Raw genomic sequence first — 13,114 nt, forward strand, 5'->3', positions numbered from 1 at the left:
TTAATAAAGAATCAAGATGGTTTTATCTATAATGCAAAGAGAATCCCATGGCCTATATTTTCATTACTGAAACATTTGAAGCAGGAAGTAATAGTGACATCAGCTGCTGTAGAAATGACAGAAATACCCGTCCTGGGTATGCGCCGCCCTCCCCGCTCTCTGGGCCCCATAAACATAATCTACTTGCGCCTCCTCCACGGTTCCAGAGCGGCTCCGCACCGTGGAGTTCAGTGCGGACCTGCGCTCCACGGCTCGGGGAAGTGATTAAATAAGAAATAAATTCAGCTGTCATCGCATTTAAAATCAAATCAAGCCTCATTTGTTACCCCAAGTGGAGCGGCTCTCCTTCCCTGCCTGTGAGTAGCCGCCACAGTGAACGCAGTGCAGAGCGGCTGCTTCTGTAGTGCAGATTTTATGGGGCCGTGGCGCCCAGTGCCCGCCAGGCGTAAGCAGAAACGGCTTTTCTAATTTAAAGTTATAGTGATGAGGCTGTGCGCTCCTCAGATCCATCTGCATCTTGTTGGCAGAGGCCCTGGTGAGACGTGGGCGCTGCCATCTCTGCCCTCTTCCCTCCAAGCCGCCAGCTCTCAGTGCCGGACACGCAGTCCTAAAGCCGCCCTGTGGGACAAGAAGGGCCTGGACGCCATCCTGCCCAGGGGCACCCAGAGGCGGCACAGGGTGGAGTGGCAGGGTCCTGTGAGGCACCAGCGGGGTGCAGGGCAGACGCGGGGTCCCAAGCTGGGTGCCCACACCATGCCTGCTGTGGTGCAGTGGCAGAGGGGCCTGGCGGAACAGCAGCAGCCCGAAGGGCCTGGACCCCCTGCCCAGCCCACATCAGCTCCTTGCTCTGGCAAAGGAGCTTCAGGCCCTGAGCTCCTGCAGCCAGTCAGCTGCCCCAGCAGTTAATTAATTGATCCATGAATTGATTGATTGCTGCTATGCTGGAGACAGAAATTGCTGGGAGAGGGGGCGTGGCCCCAAGTGGAGGAGGTTGGGATGGTGCCAGTGTGACCTCGGGCAGGCGTGGAGGTCCCTGCAGCCCCATCCCTACGGAGGCCCGGCCCAGTGCCCCCCCCCTTGCGCCCTGTCCCGAGGGTTGTGTGCCCCCCTTGGCTACCAGCCCCAGCGGATTTGGAGCCCACTGGGGACTCCAGACAGCAGGCCGTGCCAGGCCATGGGAGCCGTCCAGCTGAGTCCACGGCGGCCTTCTCCGAGCACATTAAGGTTAATGTCGCCGTCCCCCTAATGGTGCACTATTATCATGTGTAACATAAACTTAAAAATTAATCGCCTCATCTTCCAAAGCATCTTTAACTGCTCCGGGGAGGGAATTCAGCTCATAAGTGTGATTTTTTTTTAACAAAGGTGCATGTGAGGGGGCCAGGGCTGACCAGAGTCCTTTGGTGCGTTCCTGATTCCATATTTGTCTCTTCCCCTGAAGAATATCTCCTCGTGTATGTTTTAGGCTCAAATGTAAAAATGCGCCAAGGAAAACGAATGAGGCTTTTGCCCACCGAGTGTTAATTATGTCTGCAGGGTGCGGGGTAATCGTGGGCCACCCAGGGCAGCAGTTTCCCAGCCGTGGCAGAGCCCCAGCCCAGGCCCTGTGAGCCCAGGAACAGCGGGGCCCAGGTGGGCGGCATAGACTTCTGCTGTTGAGGGCAGTCAGCTGGAGGAAGCCTCTTCCTCATCGTCCTCCTCCTCCTCCTTTTTTCCTCCTGTCAGGCCCCTCCAAGGGGTCTGGTAGATGACAGCACAAAGTGATCTGTGACCAGCAGCCCCAACCTCCGCGTCCTCTGTTCTCCAGGCACAAGCTGGGGCGTTGCTCCCCGGTGACCTTGCTCCCAAAGTGACACCACCCCAGGAGGCAACACTGTGCTCTCCACTCTGCATCTCCACAGCCGCCCCCAAATTCAGAGTCCCAGGCCACTGTGGGGAAAGAAAGCCAAGGAGGTGCCCCAGGCCCCACGGGGGCGGCTCTCACTTGGGCACAGGCAGGTTGGTTTTATCATCCAGAGGACTACAAATCACTCTCTGATGATAATGGGGTCGCACACACTTCATTACGAGGCCAGAGGTGGCACAATTATAAATCTTGAACCATGCAACCCTTCCCGAAGCCAAGTGGGTTGCCCCGGGCCCTGGGACACCAGCAACTGCAGCATCAGCCCCAAGGACTCCGGCAAGTAGATCTGGCCCAGAAACAGGTAGGCGCACAGGGCCCTGGTACTGGGGCTCCCCAAGGTCTCCAGGCTCCCCCTCCTGCCAGTGGAAAGCCCAGGGGAGGGGTCTGGGCCAAGGGGGAGTCAGGTCCCCACCTTCCATGGGGCTGGCAGGACCATTCAGGCCACGGGTGCAGCCAGACCACATGGTGGCCACTGTCTCTGGACAAGGAAGGACAGATCCTGATTGGTCATCAGGGGCCAGGGCAGAACCCTGAGCCAGCCCATCCCAGGACTCAGCTGCTGGTGCCCCAGGCTCCCCATGCTCCCGAATTTACCATCTCCCCAACCCTCCTCCCTGCCTCCTCAGGTGTTTGAGCCCAGCCCCCGACTTTCCCCTGGGTCTGAGGGACTCGAGGGCTGCAGAGGCGGCTGGGGAAACACAGCCCCTGACAGAATGGGGATGCTGCGGGGAGGGCACTCCGAGAAGCTGCCAGCTCCCCAGGAAGGCCGGCGGGAGCCTGGTGCCAGGCCAGGCAGCTTGTGTGAGGCGCTGCGAGGCCGGCTGGCGCTGGTGGCGCTTGGCAGGCGGCGGAGGATGTTTGCAGACTGCCGCTGACAGCTTCGGGCGGAAACCACCGCCCCGGTTAAACACAGACGTGCTCCATGCCCACGGCCAGTGGGGGCTGCTCTGGGGGCTCCCCAGGGCCTTCCCCGGGTCTGCTCGCTGCACCCTGGGTCCAGGGCCGGTGCCTGGAACCCTGAGGCCCTTCTGCATCCCTCCAGGGCACATCATGGAGGGCTCTGAAGTGACCTGGGGAGGGGCCTTGCACCCAGGTGGCTGCTGGGCCCCCAGACCTCCTTCTATGGGAAGCCTGGCCTTGCCATGCTGCCAAGCAGGTGCCAATACGGCTCCTTTGAGAGGGGTGGCCTGGGTGCTGGGTCCCCCAAGTGCCCATTTCTGTGTGTGTCACCAGCCAAGCTCAGCTGAGGGGGGCATCACAGGGAGCACCCACGGGCCTCTCAAAGACTGCAGGACTGGTGGGCTCCATTGTGGGTGGGAGCTGCCCTGGCTCCCATCCTGGTCCAGGCCCCTCCTGCAGGTGTCTTGCAGGTGTCTGACCTGGGCCCTGGGCCCACTGCCAGAGGGGAGCTACAGGCCCTTGACCCTGAAGATGGGTCCTCCAGCTTGACCCACCTGGGACCTCCTGACCCAGAACACGCCAGAAAGCCATCTGAAAATGACGTGCAGAACAGGGGGCCTGGAGAGCCCCAGAGCCCCAGAGCTGTGGGAGCACCCACTAGCAGACAGCAGCCTGCTCACGGAATAATCTTTCTGTCATTGTTCCTTTGAGACAAGGTTTCCTTACATAGTCCAGGCCGGCCTCGAGCTTATGGCGACCCTCCTGCCTCTGCCTTCTGAATGCTAGAATCACCCCAGGCTGTCGTTACTATTTGTAACAACGATGATGATTATGACTGTTTTATTTTCTGCAGGGTTGGAGATGGAACCAGAGAAGATCATCGAGGAAGAGCAGGGCTGCCCCACCCCCTCGCTGTGCTCCCCACCTTGGGTCCCGTCACCCACCACGCCCACACCAATGTCCCTGAGAGGGGCCTCCTCCCCTTGGTGGCCAGCGGTTCCAGGTCTACAGGAAACAGTTTAGGGCAAAGGAGCAGGGAGGAGCAGGCAGCCTGCCACGCCGCAGCCAGGGCTACGCAGCCGCGAACCGCAGGCACGGCCGTGTCCCCGCCACCGTGGCGGAGAAGGGCCCGCGCATGTCCCCAAGCACCTGTTTGCCCAGGCCCTGCGTCCACAGCCAACCACGGCGAGGCCACAGGGCCGGCCTGGACGGCAGGACGAACGCCCAGCAGCCACGGCGGGCGTTTCACAGAACAGGAGGCCAAGAGGCCCAGGGGCCCGTGGGCGCCGCTGCCCAGAGGTCTTTTGTCTCTATCATTAGGCCTTCTTTTTAGTCCATGTTTGTAGCACGTAATGATTACGCCTCTGAGTGCAGCTGGAGCGTGGACCACGTCTCCAGTTCTTTCCCCTCCCTCCCTCACTTCCTCCATCTCTGAGTCCCCTTCCCTTTTGAGAAGGATCTGCCTCCCGGCTGCCTATCATCTTTTACTTTGCTCTCTAATTTTTCTTACTTTGGGTTTCTCACATAACTGGAACTGCTCGATGTTTCAGCTGATTTACTTCACTGAGTATTGTGGTCCCAAGGTGCACCCGTTTTCCTACAAATGACTCGAGCTGATCCTTCTTCGGGCAGAGCAGCGCTCCACAGCGTGGAAACGCCACGTCTTCTTCATCCGTTCATCTGTGGATGGACAGATAAGTAGCTTCCATGAGTTAGCTGTTAGAAGCTGTGCTGCTGTGTACTCGGGTCATGACTCTAACTCTGTCAGGAAGATGCCGAGAAGAGGAACAGCTGGGTCAACTGGAATTCCTGGTTTCTTTTTTTGCGGCATCTCCACACTCGTGTCCGTGACAGTCGTGCCCATTTGCGTCCCCATCAGTCCTTCAGAAGGACTCCCTTGGCCCTGCAGCCTCTCCTCCTCCTCCTCAGTTGCTATTATTTGACTTTCTGACGACAGCCGTTCTTGCTGGGGTAAGATGGAATCTCGGGGTTGCTTTAATTTGCTTTCCTCTACTCACTCGTGCTGCGGAGCATTTTGTGTGTTCATTGCCATCGGTACTTCTGAGCAGTGTCTCTCCTTTCAGTTGACCCGGCTTTGACTGGGTCTTTGAGGGGGGCAGGGGTCTTTTAAGAAGCAGATCTGAGCAGGATTTGTTTTCTCCTTCCTGGGCTGAGAGTGGAGCCCAGGCCTCCTGCACACAGGGCACCCCTGTCACTGACGACCACCCCAGCCCTGACTTTTAAAAATTGTCCACTAGAGCTGGGGATTTGGTTCAGTAGTGCCTCGCCTGCCTCGCAAGCACAAGGACCGGAGTTTGATCCCCTATACCAAAAAACAAAACAAAACAAAAAAAAACCTGTTCACTAACTTGGCAAAAATCAAAAGCACCCCTAGCCCCTGACGCTGGCCGGATGGTTAGATAGGGACCGACTCACAGCCTGCCCTTTACACGGGAGTGAGCCAGCACGGCGAAGCCAAGCATAGATCCACAGCCACACAGGCACTGGGATGACAGCGGGCCTGCCAGGGCTCACTATGGGTCATGATGGTGGGCCGGTGAAGGGCTGTGAGAGCCAGGTGTGCAGGAATGGGCCTGCGGCCCCAGCTACTTAGGAGGCTGAGGCAGGAGGATCAGAAGAAATTGGAGCCAGCACAGGAAACTGCAAAGTATCCTGTCTCAAAATAAAATTTTAAAGGGCTCAGGGTGTAGCTCAGAGGCAGAGCACTTGCCCAGCGTGCAGGTCCTGGGACTCATCTCCAACACTGGGGAAACAGCCGTGTGGATTCAGGGATGGGTACAGGGCTCTGAATTCACCTTTCTGTGCTCCACTGCCTGCGCCCTCCATCCAGGTGGCCTCTGTACACAAGTCTACAGCCTGCAAGAAGAGGCCAAGTCTGCCCCCAGAGGACCTGGCTGCTTCCTGGGCCATTCTCTGTGGGCCTTGCTCGAAGCAGAGCACACAGTGGGGCCCTGGGCTGGGCCTCTGCGTCCTCTGGGACAGCTGTGGAGCACAGGGTCCCAGGCTCACACCCACCTCGCGGAACCACATCTGCGTCTTCACAAGGTGTTCAGTGCAGTGGGCTCGGGACGGCGTCGGTGATCTGAACCCGGGGAAACTGAGGCTGGCTCACAAAAGGCCAGCATCAGACAGGTGCCCAGGGCTCCGTCTGGGTGCTCCCCCTTGCCTCTTCTCCCACAAAGGGGGTGCAGCTCGGGAAGCAAGGAGGGGGGAGGGGACGTGGGGGCAGGGGAGGGGAGATGGGCTGTGGGCTCTGGCGCGAGGTTCGGCCCCAGTGGACATCCCCAGACACACGAGGGAGACATGGGCTGGGGCACCGCTGATGCCTCCCCTGGCTTCAGCCCAGGCATTCGAGGCTGACGAACTCGGCCCAGCACTGTTGCTGCCACTGCTGCTGCCCTGGTGTGGGGTTTGGGTTCCCGGTGCCCACATTGTGACCTGCCATCATCCGGTGCCTGTGTGGCTGTGGATCTAAGCCTAGCTTTGCTGTGCTGGCTCCATCCTGTGTAGGGGGTGCGGTGTGAGTCGGCTCCATCCCACCCTCCTGCCAACATCAGGGGCTAGGGCTGCTTTTGCTTTTTGCCAAATTAGTGGATAATTTAAAAAAAGGGCTGGGGATTTAGCTCAATGTTTCCACCACCTTCCTCACAAGCGCAAGGACCGAGTTAGATCCCCGGTACCAAAAAAAAAAAATTTCTATCAGGGGGGGAGGTCGGCAGTGACTGGGGCGTCCTGTGTGCTGAGGGTCCCTGCGGCTGTCCTGGGGGTGCGGATGTTGGGAATGCAGAGCATGCTGGGAAGGGGGCCCTCCACACAGCACCCTGGAATGCCCATCCCCTGCGCTCCCTGCAGCCTGAGGGTGGCTTTCTACCCTGGACCCTGTACACCAGCTGAGCTGCTGGGGGGGGGGTCTGACTGGCACCCTGACGGGTTTACAATGCTCCGAAACCAGAGGGGATGCAGCTGGCTCCTCCTTCAGTCTCCACGGTGCCACCCGACCTGATGGACAAGATGGGCACACAGCCCACCTGGCTGGAAGTCTTGTTTCTGCTTGGCAAGGTCCTTGTTAAATCTGGGGTGCTGGCATCCCTGCTCTCTGCCTGATGCCCCCCAAACCCCAAAACTACCCCTGCAGCTGGGTCCCTGGAAAGGGGGCTGGGACACTGTGCCTGAGGGCCCCTGGGCCACCCCTCCACAGGCCCTGGGAAAGTGGACACTAGCTCGTCTGCATGCAGCCTCCACCCCAGGCAGCTGCACTCCCACAGGCCGCCCAAGTTTCCCACCCCAGGCCCCTTCTGTCCCCTCCCAGTTACATGGAGTGACAGATTCCCAGGGAGTGTGGTGGCCTCGAACCCACTGTGGACAGGGACCAAGCCGCTCCAGGCCTCCCCACTCCCTGAGAGCCACAGCCAATGGGGTGTGGGTCCACCTCCTGCCCGCACCTCCTACCCTGGCCCGGGTGGGCCCTGTGGGCAGAGGGGATGAGGCAGAGCCACTGCCCCCAGCTGTCCCGACAGGTGGCCACATACCTGGCCCTCCCAAAGGTGAGACATAGGCAGGGCAGTGGGGGCTGGGCTTGTCCAGGCTGGGACTCTCTGTCCCGAGGGCAGGTAAGGAGCTGTGACCAAGGTTGGCAGCGATGGGGAGGGGCTGCCAAGAGGCAGGAAGGTGCCCTGAACCGGCTGGGCTCACATCAGGCTCCCTTCTCGGGCTCCGGGCCTATGTGCTCACACAGAGGGCTGAGACTGAGCCCTGGGGTCCTGTTGAGCTGGTCCTCTCCTCTGTGTGAGCGGGACGAAGGGCATGAGGGGCTGACATTCTGACCGAAGGGGCTGGGACAAAGCTTCAAGGGTACAGGCCCCCCATTGAGGGGCGGAGGTGAGGACAGAGCTCTGGTGGGGACTGTCAGTGCCCCCTTCTGGAGGGCCAGGGAGACTGGGGGCTTCTGCGGGGTGGGGCAGGCAGGGCCGTTTCAGAGCCAGATTCCCTGGTCCCAGCAGAGACACCCACCCGCCACCCTGACCCCACCCGCCCCCTGGGCTTCAGCAATCCTGGCTGCTGGGGTCTTGGGACCCATTGGTCTGGGGCCTCCCCAAGCTCCCTAACAGCTGGGCACTCAGCCCACGGAATCTCCCTGGCGCAGCAGTGAAGAGCCTGGTGCGGGGCTCTGCCAAGGCTGTGGGAGCCCCACTCACAGGGTGTAGACAAGGGCGCATTCACCTGGGCCCTGGGGCTGGGGTGGGGACAGGAAGCCTTGGGTATCCCACCTGCACCTGGGACCAGGTCCCTGGCTTTCCAGGTAGGGACAGTGTGATGTTGGGGTCCTATAGGAGGGAGTCCTCAGGGGACCCTCAACAGCACTCCCACTGTCTTAGGGTGTCCCTCTGTACAGAGGCCCTAGGCGGAACCTCCTCCCTTTGCCTCAAGTGCCTGCTGGGTGGGCTCTGGCTCTAGGGTACCCTTGCCTGGGGATGGGGTTGTGAAGGGGACCCACAGCATGCTGCCTGCCTAGTGAGCAGAAGTGAGCCAAGGAGGGCCACATCTGAGATGCAGGAAGCCCCAGGAGGACCCAAGACAAGGCCCCCACAGCTGACTCCAGGACCTTTGTACCTGACTGGGCCCGCACAGGCCAGAAGGAGCTCAGGCAGGGATAGCTGCCAGGCCTAGACCTAGGGAAGCAGGGTCCAGACAGAGATGGAGGGTGGGGACCAGCCTGGGCCCAGGGCTTGGGTCACACTGGGAAGGCTCCATCCACCCAGAGGGGGCCTCCATCCACCCAGGGGAGGTAGACCAGCCAGGAGGAGGGCACTGCCCCACTTTGCACAGAATAAAACCATGACCCCCCTGGTGGCACTGTGTGCTCGGGTCAGGGCCCCACTGGCATACCCCTGAGCATCCCACCCACCTGCCCCTGTCCCTGTGGGTACTGGGGAGGTGTCAGCAGCCCTGGACCTGTCAGATTCCTGTCTCTCTCCGAGCCAGCCTGGGGATGGCCCTTCCCTGTCCCTGGAGGGCTGCAGTGGCCCGGAGCCCAAGACGGGGACCCTTCTGCACGGGTGGCCACTGGCCCCGACGCCCAGCCCCTTTGACTTCTGCACACACACACACACCCCAAAGCCTCGCCAGCCAAGCAAAGCCCAGGGACCGTGGGTTTGAACTGACTTTATTATTCTGTAAATGTGAATTTTACAAAGCGCTTTACAGTTAACGGTGACATCTTTTGCTCGGCAGTCATGGCCTTTCACCTTCCCCTGGTCGCTTGCGCACCTGGTGGTTGTTTAGTTATTGATACAATGTTGTCAGCCATGGCTACAAAGTTAACAGTCTCGTCACTATGGAAAACAGCACAGAAAGGGAGTGAGGAAGGACGCAGGAAAGACAAAACAAAAGCTTCCTCCTCCTTAAAGGAAAACGAAAAGCCAGCATCTTCCGTGGCTGAATCTAAGTCAGTGGTTCTGTGAAGCCCTCCTTTATAGCACAGGAACAATTTCCTTTATTGACTTATTTTTTAACAGCTGTGAGTTACATACAGTACTAGTCTAACCCCTAGACAGATCCTGTAAAATAACCATCTCCTTTTTAAGTCTCTTCTCCAAACATTCTGTCGGAAGGATGAATGTTCTATTTGCACCCAGTGCCATCTGAATGTTCAAGTCAAAAATATTTATACATTTTATACTTAGCTCTGGTTTCTTTTTTTTTTTGTCTGCTAAAAATAGTATTGCAAGTTTTGGCTTCTTTTGACATAAAAATCACAATCATGTGCAAAACGCTAACAATGGAGGCAACTGATCAGAACACAGGCAAGTTGTCCAATCTGAAAGCTTTAGATTCTGCATCATTTCCCATTTCTTTTCATTTTTCAACAAAACAAAATAAACAAACAAACGAAAGCAGAACACCTTTGCCATCTGAGAAACATCTGTACCGATCCCGCACGCTTGTGCAGGGACCCCGCAGAGCCGGCCGCACGTGACGGCAGGGACTGCAGCAGCACATCCTGAAACGGCAGTCGAAGCTGAGACAGCTGCGCTCCAACCAGGCCCGGCACAGCAGACAGGCGTCTCTGAGTCCAGCAGCCCGTGCCTACAGAGACGCGCAAAGAACCCAGCGGAGGGGACCTCCACAGAACACGCAGGGCAGGGCTCAGCGGTGCCAGCTGCTGCGTGGGCAACACCAGGCACCCCAAGGCCCCCTCGAGGGGATAGCCCAGCCCCAAAAGCCGCTCCAGGCACCTCGACCCCTGTCCACCAGCTTAAACACAGATGCTGCAGTGAGCCCGCCAGACGGAGGAGGCCCACACAGCCTTCCCAGCCACGTGTCCAGCGGCCCCCGACACGGGCCACGGGCCAGCTCACGCAGTGTCCACATTCAGGGGGCAAAGGAAGACACCGAAGAAGATGCAAACTGAAGCAACCACAGAGAACACGGGTGTGTGGACCCGGAGCAGGAAACAAGAACAGAATTCAAGTACCGAGGTGCGCCGGCCAGGTGGGCGGCCCCACCGAGCTCACAGTATCTGTCCTGTCTCTGGTCCCTTCCTCTGGACCTTTTGCACTTGTCCCAGCTGCCTCCTGGGCCGCCCCCTCTCGGAGCGTAGGGGACAGAGGGGAGGGCGGGTCGGCGGCTGGACCCCAGGCCGGCACCCGCCTCAGCAGCTCCAACGTGGTCAGTCCGACTGTCCTCCCGGAAAGGCGCCGATATAACTTAGCTCTATAATAGACTCTATATAGTATATGCGTATTGCTAGTAGTCAAGCTTAGGATAGGGGTGCAGACATCCCATAAATACTGAGTGGCTCGCCTCTCGCCTACAGGGTCTGGGTGAGTCGGGTCACACCGGCGGGACAAGACGCCCCCATTCTGGAATTAGTCATCTTGTAAACAAAGGAGGGGAGGGTCCGGGGTTCTTAATTGGTTTCCCGTGGGAAAAATGATCAAAAGATGCTAAGGCACTCTGGAAGGCCCCTCCGAGCCCAGGCCCGCTGCCTGCCCGCCGCCCGCCCGCGGTACATTCAGGTGGGGAGGGAGCGCCTGGCAGGTACAATCATCGGCCACGCAGGTCTGCGAACGCTCCCCACCCCGTCCACCGCGGGACACATTAGTGCAAAACGCTCGGCCTGGCCCGCCTGGGGCACAGGGAGAGCTCAGAACCCATTCACATTGAAGTATTATTATTTAAGTTTTACCTATAGCTCTTGCCTTCCTTACCCAGAACAACAAAACAGACGGCGATTATAAACGATTAAGGGACGGGGTGGCGGGACATTGTGCTAGCCCCAGCAGTGGCCAGGCGTTCTGTGCGGCCACCTCCTCCTCCAGTGGCCGGCGGTGCCCTCCTGTGCTGGCCCAGGGTGGGGGCCGTGCCCGCCGGGGAGTGGTGGTGGGGACAGAGCCCTCCTGCCTCTCAAAGGTCCCCAGGGTTCGTCAAATTAAAGTGCACATTTGGGGGTGTGGGGCAGATGAAGGAAAACTCCAGCGGGCCAGGGGTGTGGCTAACCCTCACTCGCCGTCTCCACCACCCGAGGCCCCTCCAGCACCACGAGGCTTGGTCCAGGCCCTCAGAGGCCCGGGGACTACAACCTGGCCGGGCCCAAGATGGGGTGGAGGGCCAGAGGGAGCAGCTCTGGGCAGGGGGCACCAGGCCCGGGTGGGAACCAAGAGCCTCCGTACCGCCTGCTGCCCGGGAATACAGGGGTCTCCCCAGGCTTGGGCCCCCAAGGTTTCTAGTCCATGGCCCCTACCCCCCTTCAAAGCCAGCAGAGCTTTCTGGGGAGCAGGCACAGACCCCCGAGGCCTCCCTACTGGGAAGGGGAGCTGTGGGGAGGTCTAAACCACACCCCAGAAGCCACTCCCTGCAGAAAAGGGGAGCCGTGGGGAGGTCTAAACCACACCCCAGCCCTCTGGCTGGGGAGCCTGCTCGGCTGTGTGTACACAGGATGGGGTGCCAGGGGCTAGCTCAGGAGGAACAGGAAACTGCAGACCATCAAGTCCTGGAATGGGGCCCCTGGCCACACTGGGAGCTGCTGGGCTCTCCAGGCAGGGAAGAAAGCCCTGTGTAGGTGGCGGGGAGTACATCCCATCATGTGTGCCCCGCTGCTTGGAAACCAAGCTTCCAATTCACAGTAAGCACTCCAGCTTCACGCCGGCTGGCAGCCCCAGGCCTACCCCCACCCCACGCCACCCCTGACTGCCCAGCCCGGGCCTGCACCTGCTGCCAGCCTCTGTAGCCCTGGGCACTGCAGAGGTGGCACAATGGGCCCCTGAACTCAGCCTGGAACCCCTCTGCCTCCAGCGGGAGGTGAGCAGACCCTGGCCCAAGGACTGGGCACAGGTCTGACCCACCCCTGATCTGTGGTAGGCTGGGGACAGGGACACCTGCCCCTCCCCATTTTTTTGCTCTGTTGGGTCTAAAAGTTTCCAAACCATATATGAAATAGATCTGAACTAAACGAAAACACCAAACAAGCAAAATCCCAGAGTGGCTGGGGCGTCAGAGGGTGGCTGCAGCTGTGCAGGACCCGAGGAGGCCCGGCTGGGGACGCCCATGGGCAGGTGGGCGGGGGCTGCTGGGCCTCCGGCGGGTTGGGGGGCCACAGCGCAGAGCGGGCGGGGCAGAGTGAAGACAAGGGTGCGGGGTGAGGGGGGAGAACACGGTGTCCTTCCTCCACCCCTGGTGACCAGCAAAGCCGTCGCGATACCATCACTGGTCCATGCTCACACGCACTCGTGCGCACACGCTCTCACCTGCACACGCACACTCACGTGCACACACCCACACGGACGGCATCTCAAGGAAGAAGGAAAACAAGACGGGTTTGGCCCTAGAGACCCTGCGCTGCCCCACGGTAAGAAACGGAGTGTTACCCCACTCCCAGCCGCTGTCCTCTTCCTCTCGTGGGGTAGGAGGAGCAAGAAGTGTGGGCCAGGCCGGGCAGGGCCGGGCACCAGGGATGGAGGCCTCCCACCCCTCCAGGGAAAGGAGGGGAAGCTGCCCTTGCGGTGTCACAAAGGAGCCCTGGGCCGTGCTCCCAGCGCGTGGCCAGCGGCCTAGCTGTTTACAGTATAGTGAGTGCATTTTCCTTCATCCATTTAAATACAGGCAGAATAAAAATCACATTTTTGTCAGGCAGCAGTAGCAGTTCAGTAGGTAAGTGGCTTGATCACATCTGTTTGTATTAGTAACGCATGCAAGCAGCTTAGCACTCGTCCCTCCAGTGGCCCGCAGGCCCCGCTCACAAAGTCCCTGCGTAGGTGCCCTCGGGCCTCCTGGTGGCCGGGGCGGTGG

Source organism: Fukomys damarensis, unplaced genomic scaffold (assembly GCF_012274545.1).
Source record: "Fukomys damarensis isolate Sample0158 unplaced genomic scaffold, DMR_v1.0_HiC HiC_scaffold_36, whole genome shotgun sequence".
Lineage (NCBI taxonomy): Eukaryota > Metazoa > Chordata > Mammalia > Rodentia > Bathyergidae > Fukomys > Fukomys damarensis.